Source organism: Nyctereutes procyonoides, unplaced genomic scaffold, assembly GCF_905146905.1.
Source record: "Nyctereutes procyonoides isolate TBG_1078 unplaced genomic scaffold, NYPRO_anot_genome, whole genome shotgun sequence".
NCBI classification, from domain to species: Eukaryota; Metazoa; Chordata; class Mammalia; order Carnivora; family Canidae; genus Nyctereutes; species Nyctereutes procyonoides.
In genome coordinates this window covers 28231225-28256977 of record NW_026575047.1, presented here as the reverse complement: position 1 = coordinate 28256977, position 25753 = coordinate 28231225, and the positions used below count along the sequence as shown (strand labels likewise).

The 25753-nt window shown below is 38.7% G+C and overlaps 1 protein-coding gene across 10 annotated transcripts in view; it reads left to right on the top strand.

Annotated features, from left to right (window-relative positions):
• LDB2 (LIM domain binding 2) overlaps positions 1–25753 on the top strand; it is a 375855-nt gene that overhangs the window by 170908 nt on the left and 179194 nt on the right. The gene's annotated exons all lie outside the window — the stretch shown is intronic.

The following is a 25753-nucleotide window of genomic DNA, read 5'->3' as shown; positions in this document are numbered from 1 at the left end:
TAGTAAGAAAACTTTCAACAAAGAAGAAGTGTTGTTATGATGAGCAAATGGAGGCCCAGAAGGTAAATAATTGCTGTTCTTCTTCTAGGTAATTATTGGCAGATTTGTATTTTATATCTAGAACCCATTTCTTCTACTTTCTGGTCCAGAGGTCTTTCCTGAACATGGTGTTTCATTTTGCCTTGGAATACTTTATGGTGTTTTAGATTTTTATTTAAACAAAACAGAAATGAAGTTGAAGCTTTTTTTCACTTTGCCATGGTTCATAGTTTAGAAAATGAACTCGGTTGATTCATACTTTATTTCTGGCACCCTAAAATTCTCTGAAACCACCTGCAAAGGTCACTGTGCTGGCATTCTCTAGCCTTTTGGCTTAGACCGTCTAGAAACTGGCTGCAGCCCAACCTTATCAAGAGAGCAAAGACAGTGTTTATAGGTCAAGATAAGACTACCACTGGGGGAAGATTTAGTGTGAACATTTTTGGTGCAAAGAACTTTTTATCTATGACAAAGTAGCTTCACCATTTTAGGTTTCCTAACCCACATACTATGGAAACATTTGTATGCAATCATCTTGCCCTTTTCTACCTCAAATTTTCAGTTGAATGGTTTGAACTTAAGAGAATTGAGGAGAAAAAGATTGGTGCTCATTCTTATTAATGATTTAATTTAAAATTCTAATAAATTTAACCTACAGGTTTAAAAATAGGAGGAACTAGAAGTCTTCTAAGGTAGTACATATTTTTTGCCTTTTGATCATGGAGCAGGCAAGGTGCAGAATTTAAAGGCCTAATGTAAACATTTTCAGCACTGTACTGCTACTTTGGATTATCTGTCCATTTGCTTCTATTATTAATGTGGATAATTGAAAATTCACATTCCTTTGAGTGTCTGTTTATAGATCTTTGTAGTTACTCTTGTGGGAGATCACAAAAGAAAAGTTTCATCGATTTATTTATAATTTTGCAAAAAAAAAAATCCAAGCATGTACACATTTAGTCATTTGAGGACAGTTTTATTAGTGGTTTAAAAATGAAGTGTTATGGATTACATATATAAATTGCCAGAGGACAGTGTTTTGGAATAAGGGAATTTGGTGTTTGCAATCTTTAGCTACCATCCAATGCTGAATTCCCTCCTTAAATTCACTGTCAAGTGACTTGAACTTGGGCTTGAATATCTTCACAGATGGATAGTTTTCCATCTCCTGGAGCGGCCCAGCCAATCTTTGAATTGTTCTCATGCTTAGGGAATTCTTCCTTGTGTTGAGAAGAATCTTACCTCTTTGTGGTTTACACCTATTAAACAAGATAATGAATTCAAAGGTCTTGGTCCTTGGCTGGAACATGGTAATTCATTAGTAAATGTTAATTATTATTAGTTATTGTCTTAGCAATAATGCAAGAAAGGTAGTGTTACATAAATAAAAGAACATTTGCATTGCTTATTCATAGTGTATATGCTTAAAGCTGCTTAGTGGAGTCAATGGGGACCTGATATAGCCAAGATCCATTTGACCTAAATGAGTTGAGTTTTGGCGGTTACCATATTAGTAGTTGAGAGCTAACTTTGTCTCTGAACACAGAGATTCAGGTCTGAATCCAGGTATATCAGTCAAGGTTTCAACCAGAGAAACAAAACCAGTAGCAGATATATATAGGAAATGTATTGCAAGGAATGTCTTATGTGCTTGTGGAGGATGACTGGCAAATTAAAAAATTACCAGGCAGACCCAGTGGGAAGGGCAGGATGGAACGCCCAAGCATGAACTGATATTGCAGTCCATAGGTGAATTTCCTTTTCCTCAGGGGAGCATCAGCTCTGCTTTTAAGGCCTTTCAACTAATAGAATCAGATCCATCTGACTATCTAGAATAATTTCCTTTCCTTAAAGTCAACTGATTATGGACTTCACTCACATCTACAAGATCCTTCCCAAGGCCTCCTAGATTAGTATTTGAATTATGGGGAATTAGAACCAGGCCAAATTAATACATAAAACTGACCATCCTGCCAGGTATCTGGGTGGCTCAGTGGTTGAGTGTCTGCCTTTGTCTCAGGTCATGATCCTGGGGTCCTGGGATCGAATCCCACATCAGGCTCACTGGAGAGAGCCTGCTTCTCCTTATGCCTATGTCTCTGCCTCTCTCTCTGGGTCTCTCATAAATAAATAAATGAAATCTTAAAAAAAATAATAAAGTTTTATGAATTACATGAAGCTAGGGTTTTAGGGGTGCCTGGTTGACTCAGTTGATTGAATGTCCAACTCTTGATTTGAGCTCACATCATAATCTCAGGGTCATGAGATTGAGCCTCAAGTTTGGCTCCATGCTTGGCAGGGAGTCTGCTGGAGAATTCTCTCTTCCTCTCCCTCTGGTCCTTTCCTCAGCCCTCATGTGCGCTCTCTTTCTCTCTCTTTCTCTTCCCTTAAATAAATAGATAAATCTTAGAAAAAGAAAAAAAAGAAGCTAGGTTTTTATTTTTTAATTTTTATTTTATTTTTTTTAAAGATTTTATTTATTCACTCATGATAGACACACAGAGAGAGACAGAGGCAGAGGGAGAAGCAGGCTCCATGCAGGGAGCCTGACGCGGGACTTGATCCCGGGACTCCAGGATCGCACCCTGGGCCAAAGGCAGGCACTAAACCGCTGAGCCACCCAGGGATCCCCAGAAGCTAGGTTTTTAAGTTGGCCTTTGATTATGCTTAAAATTATCCCCAGGATCCTTAACTGGTTGGTTTTTGCTTCAAGTTGTATACTGTCACTGAACTTCAGTCTCCTCATCTATAAGATGGGGAGAATGATAATATCTACCTAATAGTGTTGCTGAGTAATGAAGAAGAGATTGAATTTCAATTACTGGCAAATAGTAATAATGGCCAACAGTTAGACAGTATTTATTCCGGGCAGATGCTATTGCAGATGTATCACCTACATTACCTCATGTAAGAGCCTCAGTTAACATTACTCTTAGTAACATTAATAACTACACTGTAAATATGATTATTTTACAGAGAAAACTTAGCTAGAACCTCCATGGGCCAGGAGCAAGAAGAGTGGGGTTCTAGGACACTAGCATTTTCAAACGAATCAATGGGATAGAGGGTAAAGTAACTTTTAGTGTATATTTTATTTTATTTAGTTTTTTACATCAATCTATTTCTTTTTAAAGGCCACTTTATTTAGGAATAATTGACATAGAGGAAGCTGTGCATAATTAATATGTACAGTTTGACAAGTTTAGAGGTAAGAACGTACCCATGAAACCATCACCACAATCTATGCCATAAATATATCCTTGCTTCCAAAAGTTTCCTCCTTTCCGCTATATTTATTATTGTTATTGTTTATTATTATTATTTGATAAGACTTTTACATGAGATTTGCCTTCTTAGCAAGCTTCTAAGTATACAGTACAGTATTGTTAACTGTTGGCTCTATGCTGTACAGTCGATCTCTGGGGCTTGTTCATCTTGCATTACCGAAACCCATACCCTTTGAGAATGAGGTCTATTTTTAGGTGGTTTTTGATGCTATAGAAGGCCTCATCAAAGAACAAAGGTCTAAAGGGATATTCATTCTCTATAGAACCAAGAAATAATGGAAATAAAATTATTTGACTTACTTCATTGATCTTATAAATATATTCTGTTAAGCTAATGAACTCCCCATGGCTTTCTGTAGGCATTTTCTTTAAGAGCAAAGAACATGACTACCTTTGCTGACCATGTCTTCTGCTGAGGTATTTTAGCCTTCTCCAAAGGAGTAATCTACAACGTGAGGCTAAAAAGTGATCATGTAGAAATTGATTCAAACAGGTGAATCACGTTTATGTCAAGAATAAAAAATAAGGTAAACCAAGTAGATCATAAAGGTTGTTTAACAACAGATTGGTTGCTCTGTGTAAAAACTATTTTCTTATGCATTTGGTCATAACCTTTCATATTTTACATTATTCCTGCTTACGTACCTACTTATTTTGCATTTCAGTCTGCACAATTTGCTTCATATATAAACATTAGGTTCTGGAAATGTGCACAGCAGGGTTTAGCAGTTTTCTCTCTGTGAAATGTCCCTGGGGGTCAAGAGTACAAGTGGTCTACAAGTATTCTTTTAAGAGCAATAGATGTATGTTTATTATCTAGGACTGTAGCATTTCCAAGAGAATGTTCTGGGGAGCAATCATCCTGTGGAATGTCAATAGGTGCTACCCTCAAATTCCATCCATGATGAAGTAGGTTTGGGCAAGACCTAATTTCATAAATTAAATAAGGTTCCTTAATGCAATACCTCACACAGCTTTTAAAATGTGAAGATTTGTCATGAATCTCTCAGATGGAGTGAAAGTATTCAGTGATTCCCACCCTCTGGTTTGTTTTCTCAAGGGATGATAATCTGCAGGATACACTTTGAGAAATGATAGAGCAGCCATTAGGTCAATGACTATGCATACACAGATTGGCTGTCTCAAATATGCAGATCTCAATTTTGCCCATTTGTCTTATGCCTAAAGATAGCAGCAGGAGTAAAAGTTGTCAGAATAACATTTGGTTTACAGCCACTAAAAATTCATAAACTCAATCTTATCTTGAAAATGCTTTCAAACTATTTTCACTTTCTTCTTTCATTGCCTTAGACTCAGCTTATTCAATGGATTAAAGAATATATGCACAGTCACATTTATTTACTTATTTACATATTAAAACTCTTTCCCTTCTAGATCGGCAATTCCTTGAGGATAGGACCCATGTCCTAGTTCTCTCTATCTCTTTCATTTTCCTGTCACTGGTACAATGCCCAGCACCCAGAAGAATCTGAATACATAATTCTCCAGTACATAAATGAAAATGCACCACTACCAATATCCTCTCCTTGCCAATAAAACTCACCTTTATCATTTTTTTCTCCCCAAAGGGAACAATGCTTCTTATTTATTTGCATTTTTAAACTTACACTGGTATCTTTTATTAATCCTCCTTGGGTTTCACATTTTGAGAGATTTTTGTCTACTGAATGGCATTTATTACATAGCATTGAACTTATTTTCCAATTATTTGCTATTGAAAGATAGAGCTTCTGATTGCAGGAGATAAACACTGTTATCACACTGAGTTTCTAAAATTCCTGCCTAAGGCAAAGAAAATTAATATTTTTAGTTAATTGTGGCAGCCATATTTGGGGAAGTAATGATGTGTTTTAAGCACCTTGAGCCTTGGAGACCCCCTTTGCCACTTTCAGGAATACTTAAAGGGGATCAATGCACATGGGAGTCGCTGACTTGACCATTTGGGCAAAATACCAGGCAACATAATCAGTCCATCCAAGGTGGGGTGTTCAGCAAATGAGAGATTTGGATATAATAGAAACATAGCAGTAAATGAGTGTAAGATGATCCTATGGATTACACTGTTCACTTGCAGGGCTGTGGTGTAGCTAAATGCTTATGCACTGAGAAATAAAGAAGGCTTTTTGATATGATTATTAAGATTCTTAAAGTATGAGTTTTAATCATAGTTTGGGATCATTTTTCTTCCTCTGGGAAAACTTCCCTGCCAGTGTAAGTCAGTCATTGAATAATGACTCCATATGCAGTTATTTGCATTACCCATGACTTCTCCAGAATGCACCTAATATGCTTGGGGGGTGGGGGTGGGGTGAGGGGAGATGCTTTGTATTCAGAATAACAATCCAGTCTTCTCCAGCTAACACCCAATTAATGAGGCCTGCTTTTTCTGGCTTGTAAAAAAATCCAGAGCTATTGTTCCTTCTGCTGAATCCTCTGCTATTCACCTATTGGTAGTCCTTGTAGAATGGTAACAGGAGAGAGAGAGAATGAGAGAGATAAAGAGAGAGAGAGAGGGAGAGAGAGAGAGAAATGAATCTAGACATCATTATCACCATTATTATCATTATTATTTTCCATCAGCTTTGGCAAAAAAGTTAAGAAACTATAAAATTATTGAATTATTGACTATGGTCAATCTTTCCTTTTCTCCACATTAGTCTATTACTTTTAATATGTATATACTTTTAGATAAATAGGGAGAATGTAAATACATCTGCTTTTTCTTAATAAATAATCCTTATGTGTAAGTGGCTGTTTGGGGTAGCATATTCTGCTACCTTTCAAATGTTACTACCAAGGAAGAAGAGGGACCCAGCCATTAACTCTGCCTTCAAAGAGCTAAGGGAGCTGTGAGTGGATACCATGCCTGCCACTCAGAGGTTGCCCATAAGAGGTTATAAAAAGGTCTAGAACCACCTCTACCCCATTCCCGTGCATCATGTTCCTGGCAGCAGATCCTTGCTTGTGAGTTGAAACTTAGTGATTGCCCCCAACTCACAGAAGAATAAAGTTGAGGTGATTCTCCTAATATGAGAGAGAATGAGATAAAGAGGGAGAAACTTCACAGATGGCTGAAACCCATGTGGAAAACCCATATGTCATGGTCACATGATTTTTATGTTTTGATATCATTTTATTATTAGAGCCAAAAATGCATAGAAAGGGTTATTCTCTCTGGTGTCATATCTCTGACTCTGAGAACCTTGAATATTTGCCTTATTGCTAGTTTTAATCCAACCCCAAATTAGGCCCAGTTAGAAAAAAGTCATTTCTGATTTTTGACCAGGACCTGTTAGAACCTTGTTGACATCTGTACCCCAATGTCCAGTACAGAGCCTGTGGCACTGTAGGCATTTATCTGTTCAATAAATACATGTTGAGAGCCCACTGTGTTATTTGTTAATGAAGGAAAGACTGAAATCTGAGAGCACCTATAACCTGCATGAAGCTGGCACTCTGTGTGCTTATGCCTGCATGGGAGGCAGCACGGAATCCTTTTGTGAGGAGACATGAGAGGCATTCTGCATGCCTGCCTTAGTAGCCCAGTAGCATGGGTTAGTCACCCCAACCTCTTGGTCTCTTCATTTATAAAAATGCATACAACACAAGTTTTTACCACATAGGGTTGTTGTGCAAATAAATGTGCTAATATACTTGAAGCACCTGAAAACATGCCAGGTACATGTTAAATCTAATTAATGTTAGCTGTTTGTTAGCAGGTTGATGGTGTCCCCTCAAAAGATATTCCCAAGCCTTCATCCCAGTACCTGTGCATGTGACCTTATTTGGAAATAGAATCTTTGCAGATGTTGTTAAAGATCTTGAGATGCCATCTTCATCTCGAGATGGAAGGAGGAGATTTGAGAAACAGAGAGGAACACCATTGGGAAGCCATGTGCAGACAGAGGAACAGGTTAGGGTCATGTGTGTAGACAGAGGAACAGGTCAGAGTGACGTGTCTAGAAGGCAAGAGGCATCAAGGATTGTCAGCAGCCTCCAGAAGCAGGAGAAAGACATTCTCCCTGAGAGTCTCCAAAAGGAACTCACCCTGCCAAAATTGTTGATTCTGAACTTTTGGCCTCTACAACTGAGCAAACACATTTCAGTTGTTTTAAGTCCCCCACTTTGTGGTGGTGATATGTTACCATATATATATTAAGGAACTAATATACCCTTCTAACTATCATGGGTCAGATTGGAGGCCTAGCTCTTCCACAGACTAAAATAGAAGAGAAGAACATTTAAGCCAGAAGAGACCTTGGAACCCATCTCCTCTAGCCTTCTCATTTTCTGCCCAGAGAGGCAGTGAGGTCTGCCTGAGGCCACAAAAGTGGCACAGCACTGCAAGGGCCCTAGTGCAAAGAATGCCTCTGGGTGGTCAGCTAATGTCTTTTGAATACTGCCCACACCAAGCCGCTCTCCCAGGAGAAATGTGCCTGGTCAGGGTAGCAGAGTCATGATTGAGCAGGCTTTCTCACAACTACCTGAGGTGGTCAGGGATGCAATAATGCTCACCTCTTCCTTCCTTCCTTCCTTCCTTCCTTCCTTCCTTCCTTCCTTCCTTCCTCCCTCCCTCCCTCCATCTCTTTCTTTCTTTCTTTCTTTCTTTCTTTCTTTCTTTCTTTCTTTCTTTTCTTCTTTCTTTCTTTCTTTCTTTCTTTCTTTCTTTCTTTCTTTCTTTCTTTCTTTCTCTTTGTTTCTTTCTTTTCTTTCTTTTTTCTTTCTTTCTTTCTCTTCTTTCTTCTTTGATATTTTATCTATTTATTTGTCAGAGAGAGAGAGTGAGAGAGAGAGCAAGTGTGCACAATGGGGAGCAAGAGGCATAGGGAAAGGAAGGCTCCCTGCTGAGAAAGGAGCCTGATGCAGGATTCAATCCCAGAACCCCGGGATCATGACCTGAGCTAAAGGCAGATGCTTAACTGACTGAGCCACCCAGGTGTCCCTTGCCTGTTTATTTCTTGAGCAGGTAAAATAAACATGTACTTATTACTTTTCCATATCATCTTCCAAAACAATAGTAGCCTGGTTTGAATGGTAGTTAAAAAACAAAAACCAAAAAACTGTTTCTCAAGATAAACTTCTTAGCACAAAACAGATTTTAAATGGCTTTTCAGTTCCTGGAGGAAGTGGATTTCCACCCCCTGACTTTTCCATGGCTATTTCCAACTGCTTGTCATAAGGAAGCTAATTGTCTTTTAAATATCTTCTCACTAATGAGTGAGCCCTACTACTTTTAATTTCTTTCTGGTTATTGTCCTTGACCGACCATTTGGCAATCCTGATGGTCTTGGGCAAAAATAACCAAGATGTCATGAATGTTCTTGCAGAAGGTGATGGCCAAAGTCAGAATCAACTTGCTCTGACCAGGGTCTACAACAAGAAGAGATGTGAATGTTTTCCCACTTGGGTGGATCAAGATGGGCTGTGTGAAGGTCAGGGAAAGAGAGGACTGTCAAACATTTTGATGGATTGCCAGGGCAGCTTATGAAATTCATCTCTCCCCTTGTCCTATTTATTCCACAAATGGCTTTGTTTGATCTCCACTTACTGTGTGACCTTCAGAAAAAATTTTAACCTCTCTGTGCCTCAGCAGAGTTTGCTCACATGTAAAACATGGATGATGATACCAAAACTCCTAATAAGGTTTCTACGAAAACTTTACACTAATTTATATTAGGTGAATAATAGTATCCATATAATGGCTGTTCAGTGAAGATTAGCCATCAGTATCATCCTTGTAGAATTCTTTTATCCTTTTGGTTCACATGTTCTGCAGATGGTATTTTCTTATTGTTGGTTCATATCACTCCCTTCCATTCCTTATCTGTCTTTTTTTCCCCCAAAAGCTTCATTGTTTTTTATGCATACCATAAAATTCACCCATGTTAAGTGTATACAATTCAATATTTTTTAAATCATACTTACAAAACCATATAACTAGCACCACAATCGGTTTTAGAACATTTCTATCATACAAATAAGACCTCTGGTGCCTATTTGCCCACTTCTCACTCCCACTCCTAACCCCAGGCAACCACTACTTTCTGCCTTTATTTTCTGAACATTTCTATAAATGGAATCATACAATATGTGGTCTTTTGTGTCTGACTTCCCTCAATTAGCATAATATTTTGGGGTTCAGACATGCTATCACATGTATCAGTACTAACTTCCTATATATTGCCAAATAGTCATCCGTGGCGTGGATATGTGTTCATTTGTTTATTCATTACCAGTTATGGACATTTGAGTCACTTCCACTTTTTGGCTATTATAAATAATGCTGCTATGAACATTTGTATATAAGTCTTTGTGTAGAAAATCTGTTTTTATTTTTCTTAAATAGATACCTAAGAGTAGAATTGCTGGGTCACATGGTAATTTTGTGTTTAACATTTTGAGAAACTGCCAAACTGTTTTCTAAAGCATCTGTACAATTTTACATTTCCACCAGCAGTGTGTGGGGGTTACAATCGCTCCACATTCTCTCCAACGCTGGGGATTCTCTTTTTGATTGTAGTGGTCCTAGTGGGTATGGAAAGGCATCTCATTGTGAATCGGATTTGTGTTTCCCTAGTGACTGATGACGTTGAACATGTGCTTTTTGGCCACTCACAAATCTTCTTTGGGGACATGTGCACTCACTCTGCCCATTTTCAAATTGGGTCATTCATCTTTTTATTGCTTGTTTATTATCTTCTTATTATTTTCTTATAACAGAGTTATTAATATAGTCTAAATCCTTTAGTGTATATATTATTTAAAAATATTTTCTCCCTTTCTGTGGGTTTGCTTTTCACCTTCTTAGTAAAATCCTTTGAAGCACAAAAATTTTTAATTTTGATGAGTGCAAATTCATCATTTTTTCTTATTTATTTATTTGACAGAGAGAGAACACATGAGCAGTGGGGAGGGGCAGACAGAAAAAATCTCAAGCAAGCTCCACACTCAACACAGAGCCTGACACAGGCTCAATCTCATGACCCTGAAATCATGATCTGAACCAAGAACAAGAGTCAGAGATTTAATCTGATGGAGCCACCCAGGTGCCCCTTGATTTTTTTTTTCCTTTTCTGGACTGTACTTTGATGTTATACCTGAGAAATTTTTGTCCACTCCAAAGTCTATGCTAGCATCCAAAAGTTTTATTGTTTTAGCTTCTACATTTAGATCTATGACTTGTTTTGAGTTCATTATTATGTTTGATGTGATATAGGTGCTCAAGTTAATTATTTTGTGTCTGAGTATCCAGTTACCCCAGCACATCTGTTGAAAAGATTTTCTTTTCCTATTGAGTTGTCTTGACATCATTGTTTAAATCTATTGACTGCAAATATAAAGATTTATTTCTATACCTTTATTTGATACCATTTATCTATATGCCTATTCTTATGTTGAAAGCATACTGTCTCTATTCTAATAGCTTTGTAGTAATATTTTAAAGATTTTACTTATTTATTTATTTGTGAGAGAGAAAGAGTGAGCAGAGGGAAAGGGCAAAGGGAGAGGGAGAGAGAGAGAATCTCAAGCCGACTTCACACTGAATGTGGAGCCCAACGTGGGGCTCCATCTCATGACCCTGAAATCATGACCTGAGCAGGAACCAAGAGTTGGATGCCCAAGGGACTGAGCCACCCAGGTGCCCTGCTTTGTAATAATTTTGAAGTAAAAAAAATTTTTTTTTGAAGTCAGGCCTTTCTGTGTTATTCCCTTGATTATTAGGCCATCCTCCCCACTAGTCCCTGTCTCCACTCTTTGCCTTTTGTAGTTTGTTTTTTACACAGCCTCAGTGGAGATCTTTCTAAAACCCATATCTGACTTGTCATGTTTATGTAAAGACTTTCATTTGCTCTGGTTTTAATGAAAAGTCTAAACCTTACTGTGGTAATGTCACCCTGCCTATCCATTCCTCCTCTCTTTCTTTTTTTTAAAATTTTTATTTTATTAAAAAATTTTTTTTGGAGATTTTATTTTTATATTCATGAGAGACATAGAGAGAGAGGCAGACACAGGCAGAGGGAGAAGCAGGCTCCATGCAGGGAGCCGATGCAGGACTCAATCCCGGATCCCAGGATCACGACCTGAACTGAAGGCAGCTGCCCAACCACTGAGCCGCACACGTGTCCCTCCTTCTCTCTTTCTACCTCATTCACACTTCATTCCTGTATGGTTGGGCTATTCAGGTTTCCTAATGGTGCCGTATGCTTTAGCATCTTTAAGTGCCAGAACCCAGCACATTGGCCTGGAGCCAAGCACAGTGCCTAGAGCAAGGTAGATATCCACTGTATAAGGTAAACTATGAATACTGTAGCCATTGCCTGGCCACCATCTTCTCTTTCTCTTTCTTTCTTTCTTTCTTTCTTTCTTTCTTTCTTTCTTTCTTTCTTTCCTTCCTTCCTTCCTTCCTTCCTTCCTTCCTTCCTTCTCTTTCTTTCTTCTTTCTTTCTTTCTTTCTTTCTTTCTTTCTTTCTTTCTTTCTTTTCTTTCTTTCTTTCTTTCTTCTTTTTTTCTTTTTCTTCTTTCATTTTCTTTCTTTTAGCTGGTTAACTCGTACCAGAAGTTTTTCTATGATCAAATCTTTCCCTGTAGCTATATGCTTTAAGGTGCCCTAAACATATTGGTACCCTATTCTTTGCCATTTTACATTATAATTACGTGTATCCCTCCCCCTAGATTGTAAGAGCTTCCACATTGGTCCTAATGATGCTCATGCTCAGTAACATTGTTGAATGAACAAATGGTTAAATGTATGTTTTAAAATGTATCTTCCAGAGCTTTTCAGAAACAGCCTACTTATCCAAGGATACCTCAAGATCTGGGAAGTCTGGATCCATTGCTGATTGCAATAAAATTGTTTTACAGCCTTAGGCAGTAAGGGCAGAGCCAGTTGTCTTTTGGCCCTTTCTGGAGCCCATTGCTCTCCACCCTCAGCTTTGCATCTTTCCCTGTTGACTCAACATATTATTCTGAAATGGTTCTGAGCCAATAAACAATGGACTTGAAACAAGAAGAGTAAAAAAAATTAAACAAGAACAGCTCTTGGCATCATGATAGAGCTCAGTCTGAATACTGCTTAAGAATAAATTGCTGAGTTTTATGTCCCAATGCAAATAAAATGTATATTCTTGGAGACATACATTTTCTTCTTCTTCCTCTTCCTCTTCCTTGTCTTCTTCTTCTTCTTCTTCTTCTTCTTCTTCTTCTTCTTCCTTCCTTCCTTTCTTCCTTCTTCCTTCTTCTTCTTTTTACTTATTTCCTAAATAAGGCCCTCAGGAAAACCTTCCTGTCAGCTATTCGGGAGATGGTTTCTAAGGTTGCTTTCCACTTGGAGAGTCTATTTTATCCCATCTCAATAGCTATTATCTGTCCTTTGTGTCACCTTCTAGGGTTTTACCCACACATAAATGACTCCAGATTTCTCAGGAAGTCTGGATCCTCCACAGACTCTCATAATTTTCGCTTCATTATGTTACTGACGAGGGTAACCCAAGAAAGAATAATTTGACTGTCAGATACCAGACTCTGAATGCAACCACACTCTTTAAAGGTGCCAGTTGATCTCACTGTCAAACAAGGCATTCTTCTAGCATTTTCTAGGCTGTGTGTTTTCACGATCATCCCTTCTCTTCCTCACAGGCCAGCAGAGAAGATGTGGAGAATAAGTTAGCTAACCACCACCCTGCTCTTTTCGGCTTGCTTGGCTAGTTTGGGAGTATTTCTAGTTTGATTTAAAAAGGCAGAAATATGTTTTAAGCTGCTTTTCTTCCCCATCCCATCACTCTGTATTTTAATTTTTTTGTGTGTGTGAAAAAAACAAGCAAAGGTTTTAAACTATAATTGTTATGAACTTAAGAGAGCCTTGGAGCTTCTGATTTCAAATAGTCTCTCTTGCTTCTTAATATGTTTATCAAGGTCAAGGTCACAAAGCCAAATATCTATAGGGGTGTATGCATGCATGAGGTTGACTAGGTAGGGACCATTGGTAAGTAGACAGTTCATGCCCTATCTGAAAAAGAGAGCCCCACTAAGTTCCAGGCAAATTCCCTATTGTCATTATTCCCATTTATGCTATTTCTAGGTCCTTTGATATATCAAAGAAATGTGAAAGTCAAATTTTTTTAAAATGTCAGATGTTCTAATACTAAAATTTTTTATGTTGTTAAAAAATTCAAAATTAAAAAAATACAAAACCAACATGTGGATCAAACAAAATACTTCTGCAGGCCACTAGATGAATTCTTATACAGAAATCCTGAACATAAAAATGTCAAGTGAGCTAGCAGCTTATCTTATTAGCTCATCCTTTCAATATAGTGAACAAATGTTAATTGAGCACCTTTTTGTGCAAAAGCTGTGTGCTACGTAGTGGGGCTCAGTGTTGGATGAGGTAGACCTGGCAGTTTTAGGTGTTTGGGACTCAAGGCCCCTTTGTCATAGGCATTTGGTATACAAAGGATAGACTGAGTTTCCCATTGGGCTTTGAAGTGGACTCATGATAGTTTCAAACTTCTTTAGGTTATCCTACCCTGCAGAATAATTTTGTGTGGTCATGCTTTTCTTCTCAAACATCATCCACTGTATTTGACTAGATCATGATTCTTAAAATAATTCATTAATGAGTATTTATTCATTGACCTTATCCAAGAAATATTAGGCACCTGTTTTGAATGGGGCATTGGGCAAAATAAGTGATAACTTGGTAATGGGTAGAGTAGACAGCTTACATAACACGGGGAGAACTATCCCCATGGGTCTGAATACTGAGCATGTCACGAGAGGGAGAGCTGCCATTGGACCCAAACCTCTGGCCAAAAAGAATTAATTAGCTCTAACCTCCAAAGTGTTGGAGGGCCCAGGGGAGGAGGAGTACATCATTGTAGCCAACTTTTACCTCCCAGTGAAAGCCAAGGTGTTGGCCCTCTCCTCTGCTGTTAGGGAGAAACACAGGTGTGCCAGGGAGAGGCAGCTTCCAGAGAGAACATAGAAATTTGAAAAGGGAGAAGAGACATTCCCCTGTTCTTTTTTTTTTTTAATTTTAATTTTAATTAATTTATTTTTTTACATTCCCCTGTTCTTATAGGTCTCTACACTCTCTCAAATGTAGAATGTCTGTGCCCTTCCTGTAACTACTATCTTTCCTTTTGACTCTAAGCTATGTGAAGCAATGACCATTTGCACTTTGTCTGAGAATGCATCCTCAGCACCAGCAGGCCCAGAGTCTGGCACATAGTAGGTGCATAATCAATGATGCTGACTGAGGCCACATCTGCAGGGGAGAAAAGTGGTAGGTGGTAGATGGCAGGTGAATTCTCACAAGAGTGAAGTCATGAGGAGGAAGGAGTATCTGTGGGGAGATAGGGAAGTGTGCGTGGGACCATGTAAGTGGGGAGAAGGAGGAGGTGTCTTGGATGGCTATGATCCTGGGTGGTGATAAGACAGGTGGGAAGTGGGTCCTGAAGTGGGCTGACTGAAGTGGGCTGACTGTTCTATAAGAGATGTTCTTTCTAAAGTTGGGTGTAAGTCAAGGGAACCTTTGGTGAGCTTCTCAGTGAAAGATGAGTTACCGCCAATAAGGCAGGGTTAAAAGAACAGAGTCTCTAAATTAGATAAAACTCACTTTATTAAGCACAAATGTTACCGGAGCCATCCAAGGTCACTGCGTGTCAGTTTGAACACTGGAAATCGCTCATTTGAGGAACATGCTGGAACCTTTCTCATTCTGCATTATCTAAGTTTGCATGTCGAGTTCCTTGCTTCCCAGCCGTGAGTCATGTGGGCCTCTGTAAAAGGTCAGTGTATAATGATACAACATCTTGCATGATGACATTTTTCACGATGTATTTTTCTACCCGAGATTTCTGAAAATCAATCACCCAGTTTTTAAGCCTTTTCTTTTTCTTTTTTCTTTTCTTTTCTTTTTTTTTTTTTTTTTTTTTTTGAGCGGAGGCTGAGCAGCTGGATGTTGGAATTTGCCATCAAACCATTCACCCATTCCTAACCTTTAAATGTTTGGAGAGGAAAAAAAAAAAGACCAGTGTAAAATAATTTAGTAACCCACAGAATTTATTTAGTTTAATTTATGCTAATCATGGTGTATTGGTGTACTGGCAGATAAAAATAAAGCCGGTGGAGAAGATTGCATTGAATAAACTGCAACAATTAACTCTCGAAATTATCACGTGAAATGATTTTAGCTTGCTACTGAAAATAACAGGCCCAACCAATTGTCTTAACTAGTGATGATTAAAAATCTCATTAAATTCTGGGATTTATTTTACATTACCCTCGCGTCCATTTGGTCACTTTGTATAATATTTTAATTATAGGATTTTTTTCTTCTCTAAAAGGTTAGAGCACAAAATTAGAATTGTGTTTCATTATTAAACTCAGTTATTTGCCAAAATGTATATAATAGAAAGATAGCAATTGAGTTTGTGTCACAGGTGGTAAGGGGCAATTCTCAGTGACATAAAATGACCCAAAACATTGTCTTTTGTGTTGTGAAATAATTCACAAATTATCAGATTCATTGAAGTATTCTCTAGACTTCATATGCAGCTTCTGTCCCTCATATGAAGTACAATAGGATCATGATTAATTTTATTATAGAGGTCAAATAAATTGAAACTATGAATATTTTGTCTAAAAGTGTCACATACTTTGCCTCGTTCTGGATTACTTGCCAAAATGGAAAATAAGCATTTTCCTAGAGGATGGGAGGTTTTGGGAAAGAACTGTGGCCAGTAAAGATATACAGAACAAACACCATGCTTAAGCAGTGAATATTGCAATCATAAGCTACTTCCTAATTGAGAGATAGTTATTAGCCTATCAGCCACGATGTCTCTGAGAAGAGTTGCTGTAGATGCTATTTTATTTTTCTCAGTTTTATTATTTACTCAGACTTTACTAAGTCTTCTACTTATCATTTAAAGTGTAGCCAGCTAGGGGCTTGGTGGCTTAGTTGGTTAAGCATCTGACTTTCAGTTTCAGCTTGGGTCATGATCTCAGGGTCATGAGATTGAGTCCCTGGTCAGGCTCCCCACTGATTTCGAAGTCTGCTTGAGATTCTTTCCTGCTCCTGTTCCCTCCCTCCCTGTTCCTTCCCCTATACACATGAAGTCTCTCTCTCTAGGAATTAAATAAACAAAATTCGAATGAATGAATGAATTGAATGAAGCCAGCTATCTATCACCTGCTCAGAGAGGTTTGGCCTTGATTCCTCCCAGGTCTGAGTTGGCTATTTCTTTTATGCTTCTATAGGAAGAACCCACTTTCTATCTGTCCAAACGATGCAGCAAACTTCAAATGTCTGTGGAATTGTGTTTCCCACCATAACATAAATGACTTAAGTCCAGTAGCTATCAGCTTACTCTCCATAGCTCAAAGGCCTAATATGGGGTTTAACACAAAATAGATTCGCTGTCAAAGGGCTTGTTCGGTGAATATACATACACAATCTCAGAATTATTTTTACCAGCATCATTGGAGCCACCACCAGTCAAAGAATTAGTAAGTATTTTCTCCAACATTTTTAAAGTGACATCTGAGGTATTGTCCCCAAGATTTGCCTTGTTTATTTTGCTTTCTTAAAAACAAAGCATTATACAGTTATTGGGAAAAGTGAAAGATAGTCTCATGTATTTTGTGGGTATCATTCTTAAAAAAGGATTGCTTACTTCTCTTAAATTCACAGCTTATTAGTGAGAGAGGATTGGACTAATCTCAGGGACCCATGCAGTAGATTCAGAGGCTGTGAAATATTATGTGCTATGAACCATCCTAAAGAGTGCAGAAAACAACGGTGGGCCAGATGGATCTTGACCCTCCTGGCTTTTCAGAGTTTAAAATCACTCAAAGGATGATATAATGTGTGAAAAGATCTAATATATTGCTTGGCTGTTGTTGCAATCTTGCTGTGTAAAACCATTTATTTATATAAATGATGAAAGGAGCATACATAATTATTTTGCAACTCATAACAGGAGTTGTATTATACCCATGATAGAGGTAAGGAACGTGAGCACATTAGAGATTATAGTGTATGTAGTGAAATTTCCTCCTAAACCAATGATCTTCATGCACACACACACACACACACACAAATCAATAAAAATCAATAAAATTATTGATAAACTGGCAGAGTCACAGACCTAGAGAAAAAACACAGGACTCCTCTAGATCCTCTGGAATGCTACTTGTTCATCTTTATTTTCCACCTCCCTGCCTTAGTGTTTCATTAGAGTCACTTGTGACAGCTGTCCAGAGCTTTACATGTGGGGGACACTTGATTCTATGTTCTCCTGTCCTCCCTACAGAGAGCCTGGCCTAGCAAGCATCATTTACTACTAATATTTGATCAGGGCTTTTCTTTATGGGCCTACATCACTGACCTTGAGAATAGACACAAAACCAGCAGCCTATCATGTGTAAATTTTTTTTTTTTTGCTTTGAACATTAGCCAGTATTTAGTCTTTAACTACAAATCATACAAGCCATGTGAGTAGATACGTGTAAAGAGCAGGTGTGGGCATAAATGTAAAAGCAAGTAAAGATTTATGTCTCTTGCTTTTGATTTTATGATCTACTTCCAATTTAGGCAGGAAATTTGTGGGCAGGGTTATAAGTCCCCCCCCCATAAAAACGTAATAAACAATAATAATGTTAGTTAAACTTTCCTTCCTAATAGGACTAATAATAATAATAAGAACAAGAATATAGCTATATGGATTGATTACAGTTTGAGGTTGCAAGCAAAATAACATAACCTTGGCTATTGTAAGCAAAAAGGAGAACAGGCCTTACAAGAGACTAGAAGAAACAGAAATCACAACAATGGTCTTTTACAGGAAGAGACTTACTTGAGGACCATTGCCACAATGAATGAATGCCACCCCTTTTCAGTCTGACTGCTCTAAACTCAGATTCCAGAGAAAAAGTATCTGCTTGGCTTCTGTGGGTCACTGGCTGGGGAAATGGGAGAGCACCCAACTAACTGTCTCATTAAATATATCCCATTGGAAGAAGTCTTTCCCAAAGGAACTCTTGGTGCTGGTAGATGGGGGAATGAGTGCAGAGCAGATACAAAGCAGGAACCATCCACTGCTCAAACATGGTAAATTCTTACTGAAGTTTGGGCACTGTACATAAATTATATCTAATTTTTGAAAGACCTGAGTTGGTGGTATTATTCCTTTCACACAAATGAGTAACAACAACAATGATAATATGCACAATGTATTGACCATATCCTAAATGCCAGGTTTATATATGTGATATACTTTGCATATAAGAAACATGAGCTTCAGAAAAGTTAAATATTTTGCCACTCGATTATCAAAGTAGCAGTTGTCTAACTGTAAAGTCTGCTTTTAAGAACTGTCATATGCTGGTGAAGCTGATGATCAGAGTGGCTAAGTAACTTGCTCAAGGACACACAGCCAATAAGCAGTGGAGATGACTGTCTTATTCTAAAGTTCTGCTCATATGTACTGTCACTTTCTGCCTCTTGGATGATCAGTGAACGTAAACTTGACCATGATGATGATTCTACTGACATGCCAATATTCTACTAGTATTCTCCTCAGGACGCTCTCTGTCCCTCCCACACACCAAACTCATTTCTGCCTTAGCATCTTTGCATAGCTCCTTCTAGCTAGAACATTCTGCCCCAGATCCTTCCATGGGTGCTTATTTCTCAGACTTCAAGACTCAGCTAAAATATTAGTTTCTTCTTTAGAAAATCTGGTTTTCCAATTTTGTAGAGTTGCCTCCACTTAGTTTTCATCACATCATCTTGTGATAGCTATTATAGACCTTATTCCTACCTGAAATTGCCTTACTTATGTGGCTATTTCTTTCCCCATGTTGACTTGTTCAACACTTATTTTCTGCATTGTTTAGAGCTGGGCTTAGCACATTGAATATGCTAACACTTGGGATATAGACATACATATAAAAGACAACTCCTTCTGGTGATCAGGAGTGGCTTTCTAGAGGATGCTACATTTACATTTAGCCATTCAGAATGAGAAAAGGTGTGCAAAGGGGGGAAAGGAGTTTTCCATATAGAAGAATTACTCGTAAGAGACATGTATGAGGGGAGAGATTGCACATCAGGCATTCAAAGGCTGGGAGGAATCCAGGGTGGGTAAGCAGGAGGGTTAAGACATGAAGGTCATCATGCACACTCAGTGGCAGCCCCATACATCGCAGTAAGGAATGAAGCTCCAGGGATGCCTGGGTGGCTCAGCAGTTAAGCGTCTGCTCAGGGTGTGATCCTGGAGTCCCGGGATTGAGTCCCATGTCAAGCTCCCTGCATGGAGAATGCTTCTCTTCTGCCTATGTCTCTGCCTGTCTCTCTGCCTCTCATGAATAAATAAATAAAATCTTAAAAAAAAAAAAAAGGAATGAAGCTTCAGCCATGATGCCAGTGCTCCTCTAAATACATGCTGCTGAAAACTGGGACCACTCCCCATCCCCATGCAGAAAATGCTCCTTGACCTCTAAGAATGATCAATTCCCTCTCCTTCTGAATGAGGTAGATAAAAAGAGAATAACACTAACCCACATTACAGGGTCTATAGGGGAGTGGCACTTGAGCACGGAAACTAAAGGCTAATAAAGCCTAAAAGCCAAGAGCAGATTCTTTCACCTTTATTTCATGCTTACCTGCCCTTGGAAACTACACTGGAAGAGAGAATGCCTTATGTCTTTCCCGGGTAGAGGGACCAAGAAGACGTGCCCGTGGAACCTTCAGTGCTCACTTTTAAAACAGTCTATGTTCAGGTGATTCAGGGTGGTGTGCCTGTTAGGTGAAGGGGTGAAGGGAAGGGGAGCATGCAGGGCACGCAGTTTGGATTTTTCATTTCATGGCTGCTTCCTAACAAATACATTGATAACCAAGGAGAGAACTTTCAACGTTGTGTTGGCACTTCAAGATCTCAAAGCAAGTGGGAATAAGATATTTGAAACTCAAAGGATTGGGTATTTCAGATCTTTTCTCTTTTTGATCTTTTCCCAGTAGCCATTCATAAGGATTTCTTTTCTCCTAAAGGAATTTTGGTCTTTGTCTCATTTTTTTTTTTTTTCATTTTCTTTTCCTCCTCTCACTTCCAGATTTCTAGAACTTCAGGAATTACAGACCTTGTGAGCTGTAAATCATTCCTTCTATAAGACAGAGACAATGTGCTGAAACAGGAAGGGCATAGTAATAGTTGGCCTGTGTAGAATAGATGTAAAGGGGTCTGATTACAGTGTTCTTAGTGCTGTGCCTGCTAAATACCTGGCCTTGTGCTTGACAACTAGTAAGAACTTACTCTAGGCTGACCGCCATTATCATTTGATCAGTTTCCATTCTGGTGAGGAAACTACCACAATATTGAGGTCTGTGACCTGTCCAAAGTCACATGGCTTCCAGGCAGGTCACATTCAATCTACTCTGCTCTTTTGTCATCACTTTGCTTCACTTCTGGGACCATAATGAGTGGTGAGGCTGATCAGTAGACTCATGCTTGCTTGACTCAAGACTATGCTTGTCAGCTAAAAGGATATCTCATGAGCCGTAAGGTTTTTGTTGTGGAGACAGGCTACCCAGTAAGGATTCTGTTGGAGTTAGAAAGAACCTTCTGGAGAGGCCACTGGATGTTCTCTGCATGGATAGTGAGGACATTTTATTTTGCCTTTTGTCTGTCCGATAATCTGAGGAGCAAGTGTCATCATAGAAAGGAAACATCACATTCCTTGCCTTGGTTTGAATTCCAACTTGGTTCCTTCCTAGGAGTGTAACCTTGGGGCATTATTTAATTCTTCCATGATTTAGTCTTCTCAGCAGTAGTCTGAAGATCAAATGAGTTAATATATATAAAACACACTTAATGCAAAATGAGAGCTATTTGTATTCGTATTCTTCGATACACACTGTGATTTGCTCACTCATTTGTCCCTTTATTTGTGTTAGCTGATGAGAACATTTATTTGTATCTATTCAGTAAGGGGCTTTAACTTTCTTTATGAAGTCATTACCTAAACTGCTTTTATATTTGGACTGGTCTAGGAAATGTCAAAAGTGACTGCTTTTATTTAGAATCTGATGAGATTTTGTTTTCATCTCAAGTCTTCCATTTCGTATATTTACAAGGAGACATTGCTATGAGGATTCCATGGGCTTTTCACTACAGGGTCTGGCTTCTGCCACCATAACTTGTCTCATTCTAATTCAAAATATTATTTACGGGTATTATGTGATTGAATATGAAACATCACTTGAAATACAACAAATTGGGTGATTTAAATTTTTTTTTTATTTTATTTTTAGCCATTGGAAGTTTCCAGTGGGAAACCAAGTGGTAATTGTTTCTCAGGTCAGAATGTGTTTATGTATAAGTGAAATATGTGGTTGTTTTTTTTTTTTTTTTCTAAGATGTTTGGAAGTTTTCAGGACAAGGATGTCTTCTTACATGATAACCAAACATATTTAACACATATTTTAAAGAGTTTGTATGTTCTGGGTTACTTCAGAGTCATTTTCATGGAGTTTGGAATTTCCAAGGGAAATATATATACTGCAAATTATTTACTGTTTATCTGAAATTTAAATTCATCTGGGTGTTTTGTATTTTTATTTGCTAAAACTGGAAACGCTACCGTCCATGTATTCTAAGTGAATGCAGTGGCAGCCATCTTGGGCATCTTAGCCTCTCAGGCACTTCTATCCATTCCCTCCCACAGAGAAGAGAAGTGAACAATGAAGGGCTGATGTTTTTTGGAGTAATGATCATTTTAAGCTATAAATCTATCTCTGGCCTTTTCTTCCCTATTTCTCTTCTCTATAGTTTTTATTTTTGAAGGTTGGAGTTATTGCCTTATTTGTCTCACAATTCTTATTGCAGTTTCTTTATTTTTCTAGGTATTCTATATACTTCTTCATCTCAAGTATTCTCCATGGGAACATATCTCTATTTGCATAATGGATGTTGATACAACACCATCATATACCTAATTACATAATAAAAGTCAGTGGAAATGGTATTGATATACAGAACTTATTTTACAGGGAAACTCACAGAAGTACATCTTATTCCCATGAACTAGAAAGAAGTACTTATTACTTGATAATATCACCAGAGAGTGAAATCTGTGCCAGGATTTACTACGTAATTAGTTAGTGATGATCCTTATCATGCAGTGTTGGTTTTATTTTTGCAGCATGGATAGAAAAGATTGGTGGAATCTTTTATTTCAAATATGTTCACTTTATTACAAAGTCATGAGAAAACACTAGGAGGCAGGTTTTGGCTTTGTATTCAGAGGAACTAGGTCACATTAAAAGTGAAGAATGTGTAGCCCCTTAAGATAAACCTCTGTGTATGCTGCCGTCTTGCCTGGACCACAGCTCCTCTACCTCTTATTGAACAAATGAATAAAAAGTTGTTTAACAGTATAAAGGGCTGTCTCTTAAAAATGGCACAGTCAGTTCCTGAGGAAGCTGAAGGAGAAGCTGTCTAATCTTCCTTCAGAGATATTAGGGAAGAGATTGTCATTGATTGTTTTCCTGGGTTTTCTTTAAGAGTGTTTTTATTACCACAACTCTAGGAATTCTTTTTTCTATATAATTGCTATAGACTGAATGTCTGTGTTCAATTGTTTCAGTTGACTTGTGTTCAGATGTTCCATTGTGTGAATGTTTCCCCCAAAGTCTCATGTTGAAAATTCATCCCTCATGTGATGGTATTAGGAGGTGGAACTTATGGGAGGTGATTAGATTATGAGAGTGGGGTCTTATGAATGAGATCAGAGCTTTTATAAAAGAGATGGAAGAGAGCCTCCTCACTCTTCTACCATGTGAGGACACAACAAGATGTCTATGAACCAGGAAGCAGGCTGTCACCAGACACCGAATCTGCCCGCAACTTGATCCACAACTATGAGAAAATACACTTCTGTTTTCAAGCCACCCAGCCTGTGGTATTTTGTTATAGCAGTCCAGATGGATTAAGACAATTACTTTGTTTCTGATGAGACACTTATTACATGAAAAATAAATCACTGCCTACGAACCATAAAAGGAAATATGTTTTGCATTTATACAAATTAAAAACTTCTCTGTAGTCCCAATAAAAATACACTAATAAATAAATATAGAATAAAGAAATAAAAAGAAAAAATGACAAGCCAGGAAGAAATATTTGCAATATGAATCATAAAGCAAATTTCCTTAATTGACAAAGAACCCACAGGAAAGAATAAGGAAAAAAGATGAACAACCCAACAGAATAAAGGGCAAAGGATATGAAAAAGGCAGTTCAGAAAGGAATGCAAATGGCCAATAAACATATGAAAAGATGCTCAACCTCATTCATAATTAAATCAATGCAAATCAAACAGAACAAGGAGAGATTATCAGATCCAGGAACTGCAAGTCTGTAACAGGGACACCTGTGAGGTGTACAGAGACCCTGTTACCATCCACTGGGGGCATAAGGGACTTCAAACAGCGCCTTCATTTTTTGAGGGTAATTTGGCAATATTTACGAAAATTGTATTACTCGTATTCTTTTGACCCAATAATTTTACCCCAGGAATTTTCTTCACTAATGCGGTGCCTAATGTATCAGGATATACTTTCAAGAATGTTCTTGAAGTGTTGTTGGGAATTACAAAAAAAAATGAGGAAAAACAAAACTGGAAACACTCTGTCACCAGGAAACTTGATAAATAAAAATAAACTGTGCAATTCAGTTGGAGGAAAACAATAAATAACAGAATAGGTGTCTATGTGATTACGTAGAAAACTCTCCAAGATATATTATTAACAGAAGAAAGTAGTGCAGAGGATGGTGCATAAATTATGATCCATTTTGTTTAAATATAAAGAGAGAATATACATCCATAAAGGGGAATTTATTTCTCAGTAAATACTTATGCAATGCCTACAGTGTTTGGGGTATTTTATAGTGTCTGGCACCGCAATGGTGACCACATTTCTATCACATCATCTTGTTTCAATTTCCTTTACATTACTTACCACTGCCCAAGCCAGTCTTACATATATTTCTTGTTTTCTGTCTGTCCTCTCTCACTGAAGTGGCAAATTGAAGGGAGTAGGAACTTTGTCTCTCTCCTGCCCACCACCCTATTGCCATCACTTGGCCTGGGATTGAGGAAGGCTCCCTCCCCAGGCCTCCCCCTCTGGCAGCTCCTTCCCCCAACTCCCCTTCCCCTTCTCTACCTGCCTCCGTCACCTATACCCCTCTTGTCCCCCCCAAGGCATACAGGGTCAGGGAATGAAAAAGAGCCAACTCTTGTCAGGATTGGAGAGTAGAGGTAGAGAGAAGGGAAATGCCAAGTCCCTAAGGCAGGAGCACAGGTGAGCAGATTTGAGGAGAGCAGGGTGGCTGGTGAGGGTGGAGGAGGAATAGCAAAGGAGATACGGGGAGGGTCAGGTGTAGGTGCACAGCCAGACCCCAAGGGGCCTCAGAGGCCAAGGCTGGAAGTGGGCTTCATCCTCCAATTTTTTTAATAATAATAAATTTATTTTTTATTGGTGTTTAATTTGCCAACATACAGAATAACACCCAGTGCTCATCCTGTCAAGTGCCCCCCTCAGTGCCCGCCACCCAGTCACCCCCACCCACCACCCTCCTCCCCTTCAACCCCCCCTAGTTCGTTTCCCAGAGTTAGGAGTCTTCCATGTTCTGTCTCCCTTTCTGATATTTCCTACCCATTTCTTCTCCCTCCCCCTCTATTCCCTTTCACTATTATTTATATTCCCCAAATGAATGAGACCATATAATGTTTCTACAATTGACTTACTTCACTCAGCATAATACCCTCCAGTTCCATCCTCGTCAAAGCAAATAGTGGGTATTTGTCATTTCTAATGGCTGAGTAATATTCCATTGTATACATAAACCACATCTTCTTTATCCATTCATCTTTCGATGGACACCGAGGTTCCTTCCACAGTTTGGCTATTGTGGACATTGCTGCTAGAAACTTCGGGGTGCAGGTGTCCCGGCATTTCATCCTCCAATTTGATAGGAAGTCATAGAAGCGTTTTAAGCAGGGGTGCAACTTGATTAGATTTATATTTTTCAAAAGTCTTTGCAGCTGCTGGGTGCAGAATGTACTGAAGGAGGGCAGAGGGGCAGCAGAAAGCAGGTGGAGGCTATCCCAGGGGTCCAGGTGAGAGACCAGGAGGGCAGGGAGAGCTTCCCGGCAGATGCGGTACGTAGTTCAGCTGATTTGGAAGGACAGGTAGTGGTTAGTTATCTGCCACCGGAGGAGCACATAATCCATCTAGGCAGAGGGAGGCGTGTGTTTCTCGCCTTGAGGTGCAAGGTGTAATTAGGCACTTTTGCTTGACAGCAAGCGATTATGATCGTGGAGAATAGCACCTGAGGTCA